The sequence below is a fragment of the Gavia stellata genome, chromosome 14 (genome assembly GCF_030936135.1).
Source record: "Gavia stellata isolate bGavSte3 chromosome 14, bGavSte3.hap2, whole genome shotgun sequence".
Classification (NCBI taxonomy): Eukaryota; Metazoa; Chordata; class Aves; order Gaviiformes; family Gaviidae; genus Gavia; species Gavia stellata.
Window position 1 is genome coordinate 20,138,901 of NC_082607.1, and position 16,638 is coordinate 20,155,538.

Genomic DNA, 16,638 nt, shown 5'->3' on the forward strand with positions numbered 1-16,638 from the left:
GGGAAACAATTCTTCCCGTCCTTCACATTACACAGCTACTAATCCAAAAGCAAAGCAATAAAACGCATGCTGACTTTTTGATGCGGCAGCATTAGCTCCAACCTCACTTCCATAGTAAGCAACTCACATACGCAAACTTTAAAAGTCATCTATTATACAAACTGACATTCTGGCAACATGTTGGCTAAAGGAAAATATTTCCCACCCCTTCCAGCCCCATGCCCACAATCACCTTTCCTTACTTGTTCTGCTCCTTCATTTCCCAAGGGTGCCTGTGCTATTTATTTCCTTACTGAAAAATGGTTCAATGTGCCTTCTGAGTTTTCTACTATATTTGGGATCATCTTAAAATGTAAAATAACTCTCCAGCCAATTGTACCAACACACCTCGCTCACACACACTCCTCATATCTAACCTCTGCAGAAGATCAAGTTCGAGCCAGCAACAAGTTTAGTCCCGACTCAAAAGCTACTGTGAGCTTTGGCAGCACAGGTCAGAAGTAGCACAGTAGCCTGAGTAGTAGAAAGGCTTCCTATCTAGGGCAACAACAACAGCGTAAGGAATTTCCACCACCACCACTCATTCCTAACCTCTGTATCATGCACTTGGTCAGGTAAGTAATGTTACGCACATCTGGCACATAATTAAAGCCTTATCTTGATTACAAGTACACTTTATATGAAGTATTAGGCAGGATCTGATAGCCCTAAGAAGCAGCGGGGCAGGCAAAACAGATCTACTGTGGTTTATATGAGTTCTGTCCAATTACTTTTCTTGATCTCGGCCAAGGGGCTCGATGTGGATCACGCTAGGTACCTACTGCAGAAAAGAAAACTGAAATCACATCTTCGATCAACCAAGCAACTGGCCAGAAGTAGTCTTCTTTGCAAGCACAAGTCCTGTTCCACACAGCATCTTTTAGTTCACATTCGTATAAAACAAGTGAAGACTTCTCACAGTTCCAGCATATCCGAGATTAAGGCAAGGTTCTCCCCGTCCAGCGCTCGGACCACAAACAGCAATCTGTGAGAAAGGGCCTTGGCGCCGGCAGGCTTCGTGTCCACCACAGATCATTACAGAAACCAGTCACACCACTTCCAGGGTGTGCTTTACTTTCAGCGCGATACAAGTTACTCCACGAGTGAGTGGCTGTTAAAGGAATAACTAGCACTGCGTTCAGCTTTCATTTTTATGTGCCTACCTACAGAGTTCAAGTTTTTGAGGAAACATGCAGTTACTAAGAGTGTCAGCACATTATGGACAATCCTAATTTCCCTCCCCCACCTCCAACCAAAAAACCAAGGAAGCAAAAAGAAAAGCAATAGCAAAGTATTAATAATTCTTATCCACTGTAAAGCATAGCTCTACTAGCAGAGGGGAAATACTCTCTTAAGCTTTCCCTTGGGCACTTCTGTGCAGCTAGCCTATTCCACTGAGCACCTTTCAAATGGAAATGGGACAGAGAGCAATCCCAGTTACAGGGAGAAGAGGAGGTAACTTTGAAATGAAGACAAACACCAAAGCAGTCACTCTCTAGCTGCCGTAAAACGCAGGAAAATTAAACAGCGTGGCCAACTTTTGAGATGTGCCTTCCACAAAAAGGGTGGAAGACATTGCACCATCTAAACAACGATGCAATATATGAACAAATGGAACAAAACTGTAAATTTTGTTTCTCAGGAAATTGCTTCCCTCCTTCCATGAAACTTCCTTCTCTCCTGAGAAAATAAATGTCCTGAAGCACAGTGACCACATGCTTAGTTGTGTATACAATGAAGATTTCCCTTAATTATTAACTCCAACTCTTTTTTAGCTTAAGTAATTCCTTATTAAGAACAGTTTTCTTATAAACAGTCATTCATTTGTCATGTTAACTACCTAACTCTATTAATCATTAACATCAGTAGATTCTGCACGTTTACTTGGCTCAGGCTGTTTAATATTTCATTTGGGTATTAACTTCATTTAAAACAGTGTAATAGGGTGCATCTATTTTACTAGATACATATCTTAATGTCACTTGGAATATATTTGCATCTAATGCCTTGCCTTAGTGATTTGTTCAAGAGTGGTTTCTCTAGTTTTATAAAAGGGCTGAAGCATCATCGTTGTGTTAGAAGGAGGTGTCATCCACTGAACACTGGTAATGTAATATGCTGAAAATTTATAGCTGCTGATAAGTGTTAGAGAGTTCAATCAGCAGACAACGGGCAACACTGCTCGCACAGTATATGTTACAGGCAGCGTTAAAGGTAATACATGAGTAAAGTTTGCATGAGATGCAAATACCCAAATAATTAACACATCATGAAAACCTTACCACAGTGGGGTTCTTGGGGGAGGGAGTTGTCTGTTTCAAGCTTATACAGCTCTGTAGCTTAAAACAACAATGAAGGGGAACTGGCAAGCAAGTGCAAAGAAATGAGAGGCAAGTTAAAAATACATTCAATATTTTCTAAAGTAACTTTTATGTGGAAATATTTAAGGCTTCTGGAGAACTCTATTAAAAAACAAACTATCCATGCATGAAGAGCAGAAAAAAATGAAACCAAACATCTTTCTGGAACTGTGGCACATTGCTAATTCTGTCTCCTGTTTGGGAGAAAAGATTGGTTTGGGGATTTATTGTTTAAAATGCAAGATTTTCACATCTTGGGAAAAAAACCCAACAAAATATGTCTTTAATCATTGCAGTTAGTCTGAGATGACAAATCTCAGAGATTCAAGAAGTAGAACTTAATTAGAAGAAAAAAAGATCACATTTCTAATTGCTATTTGTAGCTTTCTTTGCCAATTTTTGCACTTCAAATTGGCAAGGCTATAAATGCAAGTTTGTCTAGAATAGTAAATGATAAAGCATGTCATATTCGTATTTTTATGCTACAACAGTCCAGGATGAAGAGACCAGCCAAGTAAGGACAGATGTTACCTCTAACCTGAGAAACATCTTTTACAACCATCGGGGACTACAGCTGTCCATCTAGTTTCTAGGAAACGATCCTTGGTTTACACCAAATTTCTCTGTAACCTCCACCTATATTTACTGAACATCCTCATTGGAAAAAAAAATATGACAAAATTATGTTAAGAAAAACGGGTTTATAGTACTAAATAGTTCCAAAGTTGCTACAATTACTTCATGAAAGCAGTAGGTACAGCAGCAGCAGCAGGTGAGCGGAGGTCCGTGCAGCCCGCCGTCCTCGGCCCGTGGGGTGTCCGCACTCCTCCCGGGTGGGGAGGCACGCAGCACACACACGCTTGCTTTGCAAATAAGCTTCAGAAATCCGCAAAGCAAACAAAGATATTTTAGAACAGCGCAAAGCAAAACTAGTCTCATGGGAACGGGACAATGAAAATACTCAACCCGTTTCTTGCTTTAACAGGTGTTCTTATGACGCGAAATTGAAAAATATGCCCTGTGCGTAGCGTTGAGCAATGAATCACACTTCCCTGGGTTTCTGGAGCGCTACATCAGCATCAGACCATATCCTGAGCCCAGCCTCCTTCTCTGCATCTAGGAGGGGGCGGGCGAGCTCCGAGGGAGGAGATCGCACTGTTGATGTACTGGGCAGGCCCACGGAACCCGCCGGGTCCCCGGGAAGGCAGAGACGAGCAGCCAGCGGTGCTGCTACCGCACGGCCAGCGGCCGCCTCGGCGGGGCAGGAGCGGGGCGGGCGGAGGCTGCCGCTGCCGGCCGGGAGCCCCGCGGGCTGAGGGGCGGGGGGGAGCCCGGGGAGGCGGCGGCGCTGCCCCAGGAGCTGGGAGGAGGCCAGCTCCCGGGGCGGGGGCCAGGGGAGGGTGCTGCGGCAGAGCCCCCCGGCACGGGGCGCAGCCTTCGCGCGGGGAGGGGGCTCCTGCGCAGGCTGACCGCGGCAGCCAGCCGGGACCGCCGCTCCGCGCTGCCGGGCAGCCTTGCCGGGGCCCGCCACCTGCTCCCGGGCAGGGGTCGGTGCCAGCTCCGGCCCAGGGCCCACCGCGCTCCCCCGCCCGGCACCGGGGCGCCGAGCCCGGGCGCACCCCCGCCCCGGCCCCGGCCCGGGCCGCCCCGGGAGCCATGCCCGCGGCTGCGGGGAGGCTGGGAGGGACCTGACCCCACGTAACCCCCCGCTCCTTCCCTCAGCTGACCCGGCTGCCTCCGCCCAGGCGGGCTGCGGCCGCGGTCCCACCCCCGGCGGGGGCGGAGGACGGTCCGCAGGGCAGCGGCAGCCCGGCGCCCCGCTCCCTCCCGCCGTGCGCGGGGCGACCCTCCCGCCCCTCGCCCCGTCCCCGCTGCTGCCGGCGGGCAACGAGGGGGCCCGCCCCGCTCCGTCCCGTCCCGCCGCTCTCCCCGGGCCGCGCCCCGGCCGCTAATGCCGCGCGGAGCGCGCACTCACCTCGCCCGGCCGCCTCGTCCCGGCGCTGCCGGCGGAGAACGGGGCCCGCGGCTCCACCGGCTGCTAAAATGGCTGAGGGCGCGGGGGGAGGGAGGGGAGGGCCGGGCCGGCGCGGGGGAGCGGGGGGGAGGAGCGCGCCCCCGCTCTGCCGCCGCCGCCGTCCAATCCTCCCGCCGCCGCCCCTGTGACGCGCCGCCGCGGAGGAAGGGGCGGGGGGGGGCCCGCGGCGAGGCCGCCGCCGCTCGGGGGTCCCCGGGCCTGAGGCGGCGACGGGCGCACAGCTGCGCGGGCCGGGGCCGCGGCTCTCGGGGCGTCCCCGCTCCCGCGGGGCCGTGCGGTCTGATGGCGGGGGGGTGTCACGGCAGCGGGGCTGCAAACGGGGTTTAGGCAGAGCCCTGCGACGCTGCGGTGCTGTCCCGCTCCGCGGCCGAGCGCGTCCGCTCTGCGGCGAGGCTTACAAAAGCTGTGGGACGGTCAGAGCTCCGGGCAGGCGGCAAAACCCGCCCCAAGCACCGGCCCCGGGAGCGGGAGGGAGCGGGACGCGGTAATGGCGCCCGGCCGGGTCGTTCAGGCTGCAGTAGGCAGCACCGAGGTTCGGGGGACGGCTTTGCCTCCCGCCAACCCGGGGACCCCCGAGCTGAGGCGGAGGCCGCCATGTTCCTCCCGCGGAAGACAAGAAGTGGGTTTCAGCGGCAGCACTGAGGAGAGCAACCGGGATCGCTCACAGTGCGGTTCCAGAAGCCGGAGGCCACAAATACCCCCGTGATTCATGCAAGAGAGTTTGCCAGATGGTTTGGCATGTTTGGGAGTCAGAGGCTTCAGAAGAGAACTAGCGCAAACCAACTTCTGACGAGGCACATAGCCCCTTCCTAACACCGCGCAAGGGAAGAGGAGACGTTCCACGCTCCCTCTACGCCGAGCAGAAGTCCAGCACAATCCTCCCCCGCCCCATATGGAGCGGGACAGCGTGTGAAAAAAGCCAAACGACAAAACAAGCCATAGCTGTATTTGGTAACATGAGTCTGTTCCTATAAAAGGCAACACCTTGCAGGAGGCTAACATTTTCTGGCACCAACGGGACCTGCAACATGCGTGTTCTATTTAGAAGTTCTCGGAGAAGCAAAAAGCGCATCACTTCCTTGGATGGAGGCTGAACTGAATCACTGTGTGGGCTGTGCTTTGCTTGGGCTGTATGAATTTTTGGACAGTCCGTTATTACTCTCACTTTGTTCTAATTTGTTTCAAACCCCATTGTTTTGCTTCATGTCAAATCATCACTAAGGAGAGGGCCTGGATTGTGCAAGATGCCCGAAGGCATATCTGGTTTATGCAGACTAAATATTTTTTCTTGATGTAACCTCCCTGTACTTAGGAAAGGTTAGGCAAACAAGCTTGCTACAAATCTTTTTTCCAACTAGAACACTGATACATTAGCCTATTTTCTAAATCTTTCTCATAAACAGTGAACGGGTAAGAGAATGTATTTGTAATCTGTTCCACCTATTTTATACTTCCTCTAGTCTTAAGTTTTGAATTCACTGAGCTTGGATTTACTGTGATGTGTCCTGCTCGTGGGTACGGAAGCATGTCTTGTGCGTAAGCCAGCTGGAGCACTGGGATGGCCCCAGTGGGTCAGAGCAGTGCCCGAGTCAGCGCAGTATGCCGTTTCCAATGGTGGCTGGTCATCTCCGGGGAAGATAATGGATTCTGCAGCTCAGAGACTTTTGGCTGAAAGTAGTCAATTCTGCTCTTGATAGACAAATTAATGGCAGAAAAATCCAATCGCTTTCTTAATCCATATAAGCTTCTGGCATCTGTAGCTTGATGCAGTTCCACAATTTAACTTCATGCTGTGTGAAAATCACTTCTGTATGTTTTGAGCCTTCAGTCTGGTATTTCCATTTTGATGTCCCTTGACTTTTGCGTTAATTAACCACGAATTACCGTTCTCTCTTAACTGTCTCCGTGCCACTCCTTGTTTTATAGATTTGTATCGCAGACTCCTTGCACTGCTACCTCATTCATCTCGCTTCTAGGCTGACAAGTCTAATGTTTTCCAGGTGCAGTTTCATAGTACCTCAAACAAATTTAAGTTGGAGCTTCTAGCTCTCTACCTCAGACTGCATGTTCTTGCTCCCATGTGGATTTCAAGGGCTCCGGGTTGTGTACGCCTACTCAGTGCAACTCTTCCCTTACCTCTTCCTTTATGCCCTCCCTATTGGAAACCTCCTCATCAACCTCTTCTTGGCCCAGGACAAGCTGGCCTTGTGTGCCGTGGCAGGAAGCTCAGTGGGGAATCCTGGTGCCTGCGGGGCTCATCCGCTCATGTCCCCAAGCCGGGCACCGCTGAAGGACATCCAGGATGGTGGCATTGTCGGGGGTGCTCACCAAAATGCTGTGTTTGTTTCAGAAGGATAAATATGAGTCAAATTAACAATTTCAGCAAAGTTGGAGACAAATTTTGGTTAATTAAGGAAAAAATACAACCTGTCAGGTTATACTTACAATAATGAGTCCTACAATTAAACCTACTACAGAGAGGGTATCCAAGTGAAGAGTCAAATGTACCTTGTTCTGTGGAGGCTTTACAAACAGCACGATGCGAAACCTTTCTTGTAGCTCCAGGTATGCAAATGCCTAACTGAATTACATAGGATTTACTGATGGAGCAGTTGCTCTTTTATTTGTCATAAGAAATAGTTATGTTTAAACTAGTGCTGTGAAGGCTTTCAAACATTCTTTTTTGAAAGCAAAGCAGAAACAGATTTATTTGCTCTCTATAAATAAAGCTATGGTCAACTAGCAATACCCTGAGGACAAGTGGAATACTTCCAAAGGCTTCAAAACAGGTAGCTAAGAAAAGCAAGCCTATTGTCAGGAAGCTTCCATTCATGCCAAGATGTCTGAAACACCTTTGCAAACATTTTAGGAGTCCACAAACAAAAATTAAACCTGCCTTTATGTAACAGTATGTCACACTAGCTTTAAAACCAAATCTGACTGAAAGGATTCTTGTTTTCTCTTGTGTTGCAACTGCTTTGTATCTTTCCAGTACGAAAAACCCAGCAATGACCTCTGTGGAATGAGATCAGTGTAACAGAACTTCCCAGACGGTGCAATTGTTCTGTACCAACGCTGATTTTCATCCTTATCACAGAGGTCAAAAAGAAGCAAGAGGAAGGCATGCTGGGGAGAGTCTAAAGCCAATCTAGGTGGTCTCTGTTTTTCACCCCTGATGCAGGGCAAGCTTGGAAATAGTCAACAGCTTCTCACCTCAATCCTGCTATCAGCGTAGGGATTGCGTAATGTTAGCACTTTTAATCTAAGTAGTAAATCAATATTTGGAGCCTTGTGGGTTGTTTATTGATATTAGGAGCAGTGACTGGTGAAGTCAGCTGTTTCTTTGACGCAATCCTGTTTCTTCACAGAGTGTACAGATAGAATCAAAACAGAAAACAAATTTTGCACACAAACTTTGCCATTTCATAGCAAGCGCTCTCCAGAAAAAAAGTTGCCTCAGTTTTGTATCAGGCTGGTAAAGTTTTAATGTGTTCCTTTTTTTTTTTAAATTGTATTTCTGCTACTTCTCAATAAACATAGAGCGCATCATAAAAAAAAAAGCTGAAGCATGTTAGACCTCCACATTAACTCTGCTCCGCAGGAGTAACATGCTTTTGTTCACTCTAGATCTTTTTAAACTGACTCTCTGGTTTTAAAAGAAAACGCATCAAAACCAACACAGCGGGCGGTCATACACGTTTGGTGACACAAAGGATTGTTGATCTCTCCAAAGAAGCGCATTTCAAGGAGGAATTTCAAGTAGGGGGGAACTGAGGGATGGCCTATTGAATAAAGGGCGGGGTGTTTAAGAGAAGGGGCCTACTTCCAAATGTATGAGTTGTTTTGTTCTTTGATGCTTTTTGTTCAAGCTAGTTCAATTCCCTTCTTACTCTTATACATGAAACCAGATTGGAAAATTATCTGCAGATCTGTTTATAACAGTTGCCATAAAATAACCAATTTCTGTATTTTACATAAAGACTATAAAAAAATCTATATCACATCTAGTGCTCTAGTGTCTACAGCCAACATACTGGGCCTTTTGGGGAAGGAGCAGGGGGGAGGTAGAGGCAAAGCCTGGTACGTTTTCTGAACTAAAAACCTGTAATCAGTTTTGGTACCCTGACCTACACAGATAGGACTTCTCATTCTGAGTCATTATGTAGAAAAATGTACAGCAACTTGCAAGCGTTGAACAGGTACTTGCATTACATAGTTAAATCTTTGTTTTGAGCCATAGTCCGTGCATGAAACAGAAACATGTACCTGCTTGCAGACATGTATTCTGTAAAAACATCACATTCATGACCTGCTCAGATCCGTGCAGAGTTTAGATCTACTGTCTTTTCCAGGGGTAATGCCTGATAATAACTTCTGCCTGCTTAGGCAGCAAGAGAGACAACTTACTGTAGTATTACCCAGATACCTATTATGCCCCACAACACCTAAATATCTGCAGCATTTCAGAGACTGTGATATACTCGATTTATTCATCAGACGTAGGGGGCTGCACTACATATCAATATGTACAGCCCCAAAGGCTTCAAGATACCATCGCGACGATGGCACCCATAGCCACGTTTTTGTGCTTGGATTTTGATTCTTTCATCCAAGTGGGCATCTAGTTATTTAATGATCTTGGGTCAAATCAGCACTTCATAGACAGTACCATTGAGGTTGGTAGGTGTGAACACCTCATAAAGTCACAGGAGAATGCAGTTTCAATGTTGTCTTACTGTACAGTTTATGACAAAACTGAAAAGCCCCATCAGGAGCAGAGCTTTAGAGTATTAGAACCTAAATAGGACACTATACAGACATAGAATTCCTGACTGATGAATACACATTTTAAGAAAGGAAAGCAGTATTGGCAGAGATATTTCTGATCTATACCACAATGAATCTAGAGAACTATTTGGCACTCTAAATTTGATTTTCTTGGTGCAGTTACATGTCTTATTAGTAGAACATATGCAACTGTACAATCATTAGATCGCTGTACAACACAAAGTACCTAAAAATGATTTTCAGGACTTTAGAGGGAACTTTGAACAGTCATTACAAGGAGGACTTTGAATAGTTCTCACATCATGAAATATGTTCTAGTGCTGCCTAGAGACATTCAAAAGAAAGAAAATAGAGTGCTATAACAATGAAATGTTTTCTTAATTTTTCACAAGATCCAGTCTAAAGTGCACAACCACAGTTAGCAATAGCCACAACAGGCCAGGCCCACTATAAAGAGCCCATTAGATTTGGATAGATTTTGGCTAAACGCATGGCTAAATAATTGTCATCTTCTGGTCTATTCCACACTCTTCTCATCAGGATCTCTTGAGTCTAACAGTTTCCTTTAAGGGAATCATAACATTTTAAACACTATGGTGCCCTAATTTAGTATGAAGCCACTTGGGGAATTCATTAAAGCAAAGACTAAAATTCAGTGACGACCTTGACCTCAATAGTTTTTCTATTTCCACATGCCATGGCTGAAATTTGTCTTGACAGAAGCAGCAAGGCCAACCTCCTAGTTGATACTTGTTTCCACAATTAAATTTTTTTATTTCGAACCTAGATCGCAAAGAAAATTACTTGTTCACCTCAACTTTGTTCCAATTTGTCATCTGATCTCAGTTTTTATAAAAATATGAAATTTGACTGAAAAAATAACACAAGCCCTAATCATGTACGTCTGTGAGGTGGCTGCCACTTCAAGTACATTTCCGAGGAATATGTAACAGGCAAGTACAAACAATATCCGCTGTTGTACTCCTATACAAATCGTTCTTACAGGGAGCAGCTGCATGTGCACGTATGTGAGAAGTAATGTGGTAAGATTAGAATGACTCAACTTACTGCTTATCTGTTTGTAGTCAGTCCTGTAAGTTTTGGAGGTAAATATACTTCAGTAGATTTGCATGAAGGACAGACATAATCTTATGTCCAAAACATGTTTTGGTACATGAAGGAACACTTACTTATTTTAGAATAACTGGCTTTCTATGTAACAATTTAACTATTACACAAGGATTAAATGGTGTGTTTCTTTGTTTATTGATGTTTCATTTCTTAAAGCAAAAAACATAACTCGTAACACTGATAGGCTATGAGCTCTTTTCTATACTTATTCATGTAAAATCACAGCTAAAGAGTAATTTCTGAAAATATTTGGTGATAAATTGGCAATCTACTTATGCAAGTCTTAGAAAATCTTCTTGTTACTGTGAACTCCCTTGTGTGACTTTTGTAAGCAAACTGTAAGTGACTCTTGGAACATCTGTTTCTATGATTATATATCCCTGTAAGAATCAGTACAAACTGATCCTGCTTTCATCAGATATACTTTCTTTTCTTTCAGCGATCGCTGTGCCCAGAAGGTAAAATTATGGAGTACAACACAAAACTTCAGCCCAAGGACAGAAGTATTATATATGCTTTAAAGCAACTAGGTAGCCTTCCAGTCTTAAAATATTCTACACATCCTGTCTAAATTACAGCAAGCTGCCGGTCTGCCCTGACATGCTCCAGCAGTTCTGCTTCAGCTTGTTCCTGAACGTGGAAGGGAGTCCTTACAAGACAGTCTTGCAGCTTCCATCCTTTCTGTCATGATTTACAAGATGGAGTACCTGCAAGAATCTCATTTACCCAGCTTGTCAAAATGTCAGGATTTTGCTGGAATTCAAATTATATTATTTTCATTCTGTCTTTGCAGCAAAACTTTCAGTTGTATCTTGGTTTTTTTCTAGCACAACCTCAAAAGCTGATTGATCATTGCATTGCTTCCCATCAGTCCAGCAGAATCGCCTCCATAGCACTGTGGACCACTGAAAAAAGAACACAAATTCCAGAAGAAGAACCTTTTAAAATGTTATGTATGTTTGCAGTAGTGGTACAGACCCCCTCAGCAATTTCGCATATTACACTGAACAGTGTAATAAATGTGTATGTTGTTTTTTTTTCTTGGTCACCTTTTTCAGACCCTTTAGAAGTCACCCACAAAACAGTCCCCACATACACTTTTATCTGTCCCATCCACATATGTCTATACAGGCTCTTGCTTACATGGACAAAGATGCCAGACTAACAAGTTCCTACATTCTTAGCAGCATTTTTCAGTCAACAAGTCAACGGTTCCTTTGCATAGTAACTTAATTGTCAAAATCACTCAGATGTGTAGAGTAAAAGCACTTTTAATGAAGAGTCCAGGTGAACTTTAATCTTTAACACTGTGGTGAAGTTAACCAAACTGTGGCTGTTTTAAATGCTTGCACTTGTGACATTGACTTCCCTTTTGCTGTTAAAACCAAAGAGAATTCTACTTACACAATCAGTCTGTCATATCAGTAGCTGCTAGCTACTTGTACATGTTGTTCCTCAGGTTTACAAGTAACGTCATATATGCAAAGAAATATTAATAGAAAAAGCTTGATTTACACAATACTTCTAATGACTATGCTTTCATTTCTGCCAGTAGTTCTATTACAAGTTAATTCCTGGAGTCAATTATTTAATTTATTCACATGACACTATATATGCAAATTGTTTGCAGAAATAATTGTTACTGTTGTAGTAGTTAGAGAAGTAGTAAATGGTTGTGAATGAAACCCAGTTCCAAAAGTTCGCAGACACTGGCGTTGGGGTGGGGAACGGCTGCATTCTGAGGTGTTCTCTGCTCCTGCTGGTCTTCTTCTCAGAATTCAAAACTGCCTGAAAGTAGACACCATCCCATTATCTGTAACGATATCTGGCTCCAAAAGCCGGCTCGGATATCGGTATTACACACAGCTGACAAAGACCACGGTAACAGTTTCTTTTTGTTCAGATGAATAGTATCACTTACAGACCTATTTTCTTACTGGACAATAATAGTTAAGAAAGATGATGCTGGGGGAGTTTCAGCTTTAGCCCATGTTGCCTAGATAATTTAACGTCTTCATTAATATACAATAGAAGCATCTTCAAAGACAAGACTTGTAGCAGCTTGAGAAGATTAGAAGGTAGTGCAAAAATAGGCAGAGTAACAAGAGGTACATTATATTCACAAGACAAACAGCCTGAGCAATTCCATCTCTTACCACGTTTTTGAATATTATTTTCATGACTTTTCCGAACTTTATCACTGGGCCTATCAAGAGATGCTACTCTCCACAAACTTTGCCCTGCTTATCTCCTGATTATCAAGGCCACAAATAGCACTATGGCTATTTTTCCTTTAAGCATCATTGATCAGTATTTACAGTAACACCCTTCAGGAGAAAAGTCAAGAGTAGCGTAAGTCTTAGTTTAGGACAATGGAGCACAGCAGTGGGAGGACCATTCCTCTCCGCAGTTTAAGTATCAGTTACTTCTGCCTGCAGCGGTTGTTCAGCAAGCTCTGAAAATCGCAAGTGCAGAGTGTGTAGCAGAGGACTATGTGCTAGTTCTCAGAATTTAAAGGGTTCCCTAAACAAAGCAGATGTATTTCTAAGCCGTGTTTTCACACTAGAATTATGTATGTTTCGGTAAGCTCTGAAATCCCAGAATACCAGTTACATCTGTCTTGGGCTGGTGTAGTAAGTTCATCCCTTCTTATGAGCAATTTTCTCATTCAAAAGTAAACTCCATAATTTGGAGGCTTACAAAGCACATAATAGAACATAATTTCACTCTTTCCCCTTTTTATCTCTGCTGTCTATCAAAGTTTGTTTTATATCGGAACACACTCCCATTTACTCTGACTATTTCTTTCCCTTTACGAATCCAGCCTGCAATCTGCTTCCATTGAACTTAACTGCAAACTTCCCGTACTGTCACAGGGAACGTGTTTTGTGTCCATGTTGACCAAAGCAGACCTGACTGGCTGGGAGAAGGGGGCAGACTACCCCCCCAGACATCCCACAACCTTTGCAATGCTTTCTGTACAGTTGGAGTGCAAACAGTTGACTTTAAATGTTACAGAAGTGTGAAAACACCTTCAGCAGAAAGCTTCTCAAGACAATTAATCAGGAAAGACCATGATTCAGCAGTCAGCTCCAGACCAGGGCTCTTCCTCTGCAGCACAAAAGATGTCGCATTGTCCAATGATGGAATCACAGAATCACAGAATGACAGTGGTTGGAAGGGACCTCTGGAGACCATCTAGTCCAACCCCCCCACCAAAGCAGGTTCACCCAGAGCAGGTTGCACAGGAATGCGTCCAGGCGAGTTTTGAATATCTCCAGAGAAGGAGACTCCACAGCCTCTCTGGGCAGCTTGTTCCAGTGCTCTGCCACCCTCAAGGTAAAGAAGTTCCTCCTCCTGTTTAGATGGAACTTCCTATGACCAAGTTTGTGGCCGTTACCTCTCGTCCTGTCCCTGGGCACCACTGCAAAAAGCCTGGCCCCATCCTCCTGGCACCCACCCCTGAAGTATTTATAAGCATTAACAAGATCCCCCCTCAGTCTTCTCTTCTCCAGACTAAGAAGACCCCAGTCCCTCAGCCTTTCCTCATAAGAAGGATGTTCCAGTCCCTTAACCATCTTCGTAGCCCTTTGGTGTACCCTCTCCAGCAGTTCCCTGCCCTTCTTGAACCAGGGAGCCCAGAACTGGACACAGTACTCCAGCTGCGGCCTCACCAGGGCAGAGTAGAGGGGGAGGATAACCTCCCTCGCCCTGCTAGCCACACTCTAGAAGAAACTACTTGTTTATACTGACACAATTCCAGCATCCCTGTTGTTTGTTTGTTTGTTTTTCAATGAACTCCAAAAAAAGCAAGCATTAGCTAGAGATCACGGGTAAAGGGGAAAAAGGAAGTCCAGCAATGTCTTTTTAGATTAGCAACCTTCAAATATAAATAAAGGAACAGAACAAGTGTTTTAGGCTCCCATCCCATGAAAGCAGCACTGGGAACAGGTCTGAGCCCACGGCCATACACAGCACATCCACACTCTGAAAGGACTTGCATTTGGACTACTCTCAGCGAGTAAATGTGAATGTCAAATCACTGGAGTCTATTTTCAGATAAGTTAATGGGAAATATTTTAGAGAACAATACCTGGAGGATCTGTAAGATACAGACATTGTTTTTAGGTAGTGTGTATGTACGTTGGATAGACTTTGCAACCTACGTTTATTTTACCTTTCCATAGTATAAACCGGTCTTTACTCATCTGGAATTTTGGCGTCATGTTTGGCTCCTAAGAAACTTTCACTCGATTCACTCTTTGGGACACAGAACCTTTGTGTTGGATAGGCTGGCTTACTTCCAAATTACCTGTTAATCTAGCCAAGTGGAGGGTTATTCCCTAAAATTAAATCATGCAATTCATATTCCCCTGGGAAGCAATATCAAAGAAATGGAAGAGCAGAGGACTTCCAGATTCAACTTCCTCTCATCACAGACTGCAAATCTAGATTGCTTTCAGATTTTGAACCCTGTTATGTTACCCATTAAGGGGGAGAAAAGGAATGCGGGCAGCAACACCACCATGCTTTAATGAGCTGTGAGTGTAGCGACTGGCATCAGTAACCTCCAAGTTCTGCCACTAAAATAAACTGCTTATCCTTTCAATTTAGGGGTACTGGTAGCTCAAAGATGCTGTGAAAATTAAGTAGGTAATGTTAATAATACCATTTAAAGATGCATAAAGTGGTTATTACAACGTGGACTGGGGAGAAGACCCAGCTTTGTGAATTCCTTACACAGTTGATCGGGTAGCCTTTCTCCTTAGACACCCAGGAAGACAAGTACTCAAATATCATACCGAGTATGATGCAGAAACAAACCAACAACGACAATGAGTTAAACTGGATTGCCAAAATCTTCCCATTGTATTTTACGTTTAATATTTTGAAGGGTAAATCTGAAATATTCTTTATGACTGAAAGTGGAGTGACATTGCTGACATGGCTGAGCACTACAGAACTGCAGTAGCTATCCTCTTTTCAATTCGTTTTTATCGCATTTGATTTGATGGTAGTTATGTGCCATTCCAGTATCAATCCAAATGACACTAGCATAAACTGTGCAACTGAGTTCTGCTCTTTCTCTCAATGTCTTAGTTCAGTCTATCCACAGTAGTGCTGATGGCAGCCAAGCATTTAACTGTACGTTTTCACAACAGTGCCTGCAGTACGTTGTAATTCCAGGTGCCATCTTTTATTGACATGCTTCTTAGTATTAGCTCATGAAGTACAGAGAATGTAGAAATATTGAAACACATCGGACTTCTGTACCACAATTAGGAAGTCTGAAACTTCAGCTTGAGCATTTGACACAATGCTGCTGAAGAGTAGAGAATTAAAAGCTACATCCTTATTCCATGTTACATGGACGGTCACTTCCTTTCCCAGAAATGGCTGACCACAGAAGAGAAAGCCTATAGACTGAAATATTGCTATGCAGAAAACCAACTGCTCCTAAGAACAGCAGATCTAATGAAGCCTACCTGTTTTTTTTTTAATAGATTTTAATTTCTAGCTCTTTTTCTTCCACGGATTCCTTGTTTAATAAGGACTGACTTCTCATTGCACAACTTGTGCTGTTAATATAAAAGATCATTCACATTATTCAACATTTCCATGATAAACCAGGCTGCTGTGTGACTCTACGCATGCAAATCCTGTATACCTGAAATTTTGACCCAATATCAAATTATTTTCAAAAAAGCAAGCTGATCTCAGGTTTAAAAACACTCTCAGGCCTTTAACTGGCTAAGTTATCTGATGAACTTCAGTCCACGCACAAGGTTAAAAACAATAAAAAGCTTATAAGGTGGGATACCTTTTCCTCATAGAACTTTTATAGGTGAAGTCTTGGGTCAGCCTTAATTATCTTGTGAAAGAAGCTTTGTCCAATGCCTCAGGTGAGAAGAAACTAAAGCACCAGTCTCCCTGTTTAAATTTACTCACCAAATTAGATTTATAGATATATATAGCTTTATAGTCAATGCTACTGTTTCTTCCTTTTCCCCTATTAATAATTTCAAATGTTAAATACTTTTATACGCCTCTCCAATATGCTACAACAGCACTTGAAATGCATATAGCCCTTGCTGTATAGGGGAAGCACTACAAACAGAAATGACAGTCTAAACATCTGCTTTTACTTCTGCTACTCATTGAGTGGTAAATCTATCACTTAATTGATTTACAAGATCTCTATCCAATTTTCTCTTTTTTACATAGTAAAAACAGCAAATGCTACCTCAATGCAATTCCTATTACTTTACACCCCATGCACAAAAT

The 16,638-nt window shown here is 44.2% G+C and overlaps 1 protein-coding gene across 1 annotated transcript in view; it reads right to left on the minus strand.

The window, feature by feature from the left end:
• ACSL4 (acyl-CoA synthetase long chain family member 4) overlaps nucleotides 1–4,408 on the minus strand; it is a 40,429-nt gene extending 36,021 nt beyond the window's left edge. Inside the window, exon 1 of the mRNA XM_059824330.1 lies at nucleotides 4,375–4,408. The gene's annotated coding sequence lies outside the window, so the exon portion shown is untranslated. The remainder of the gene's footprint in view (nucleotides 1–4,374) is intronic.
• Nucleotides 4,409–16,638: the final 12,230 nt, after the last annotated feature.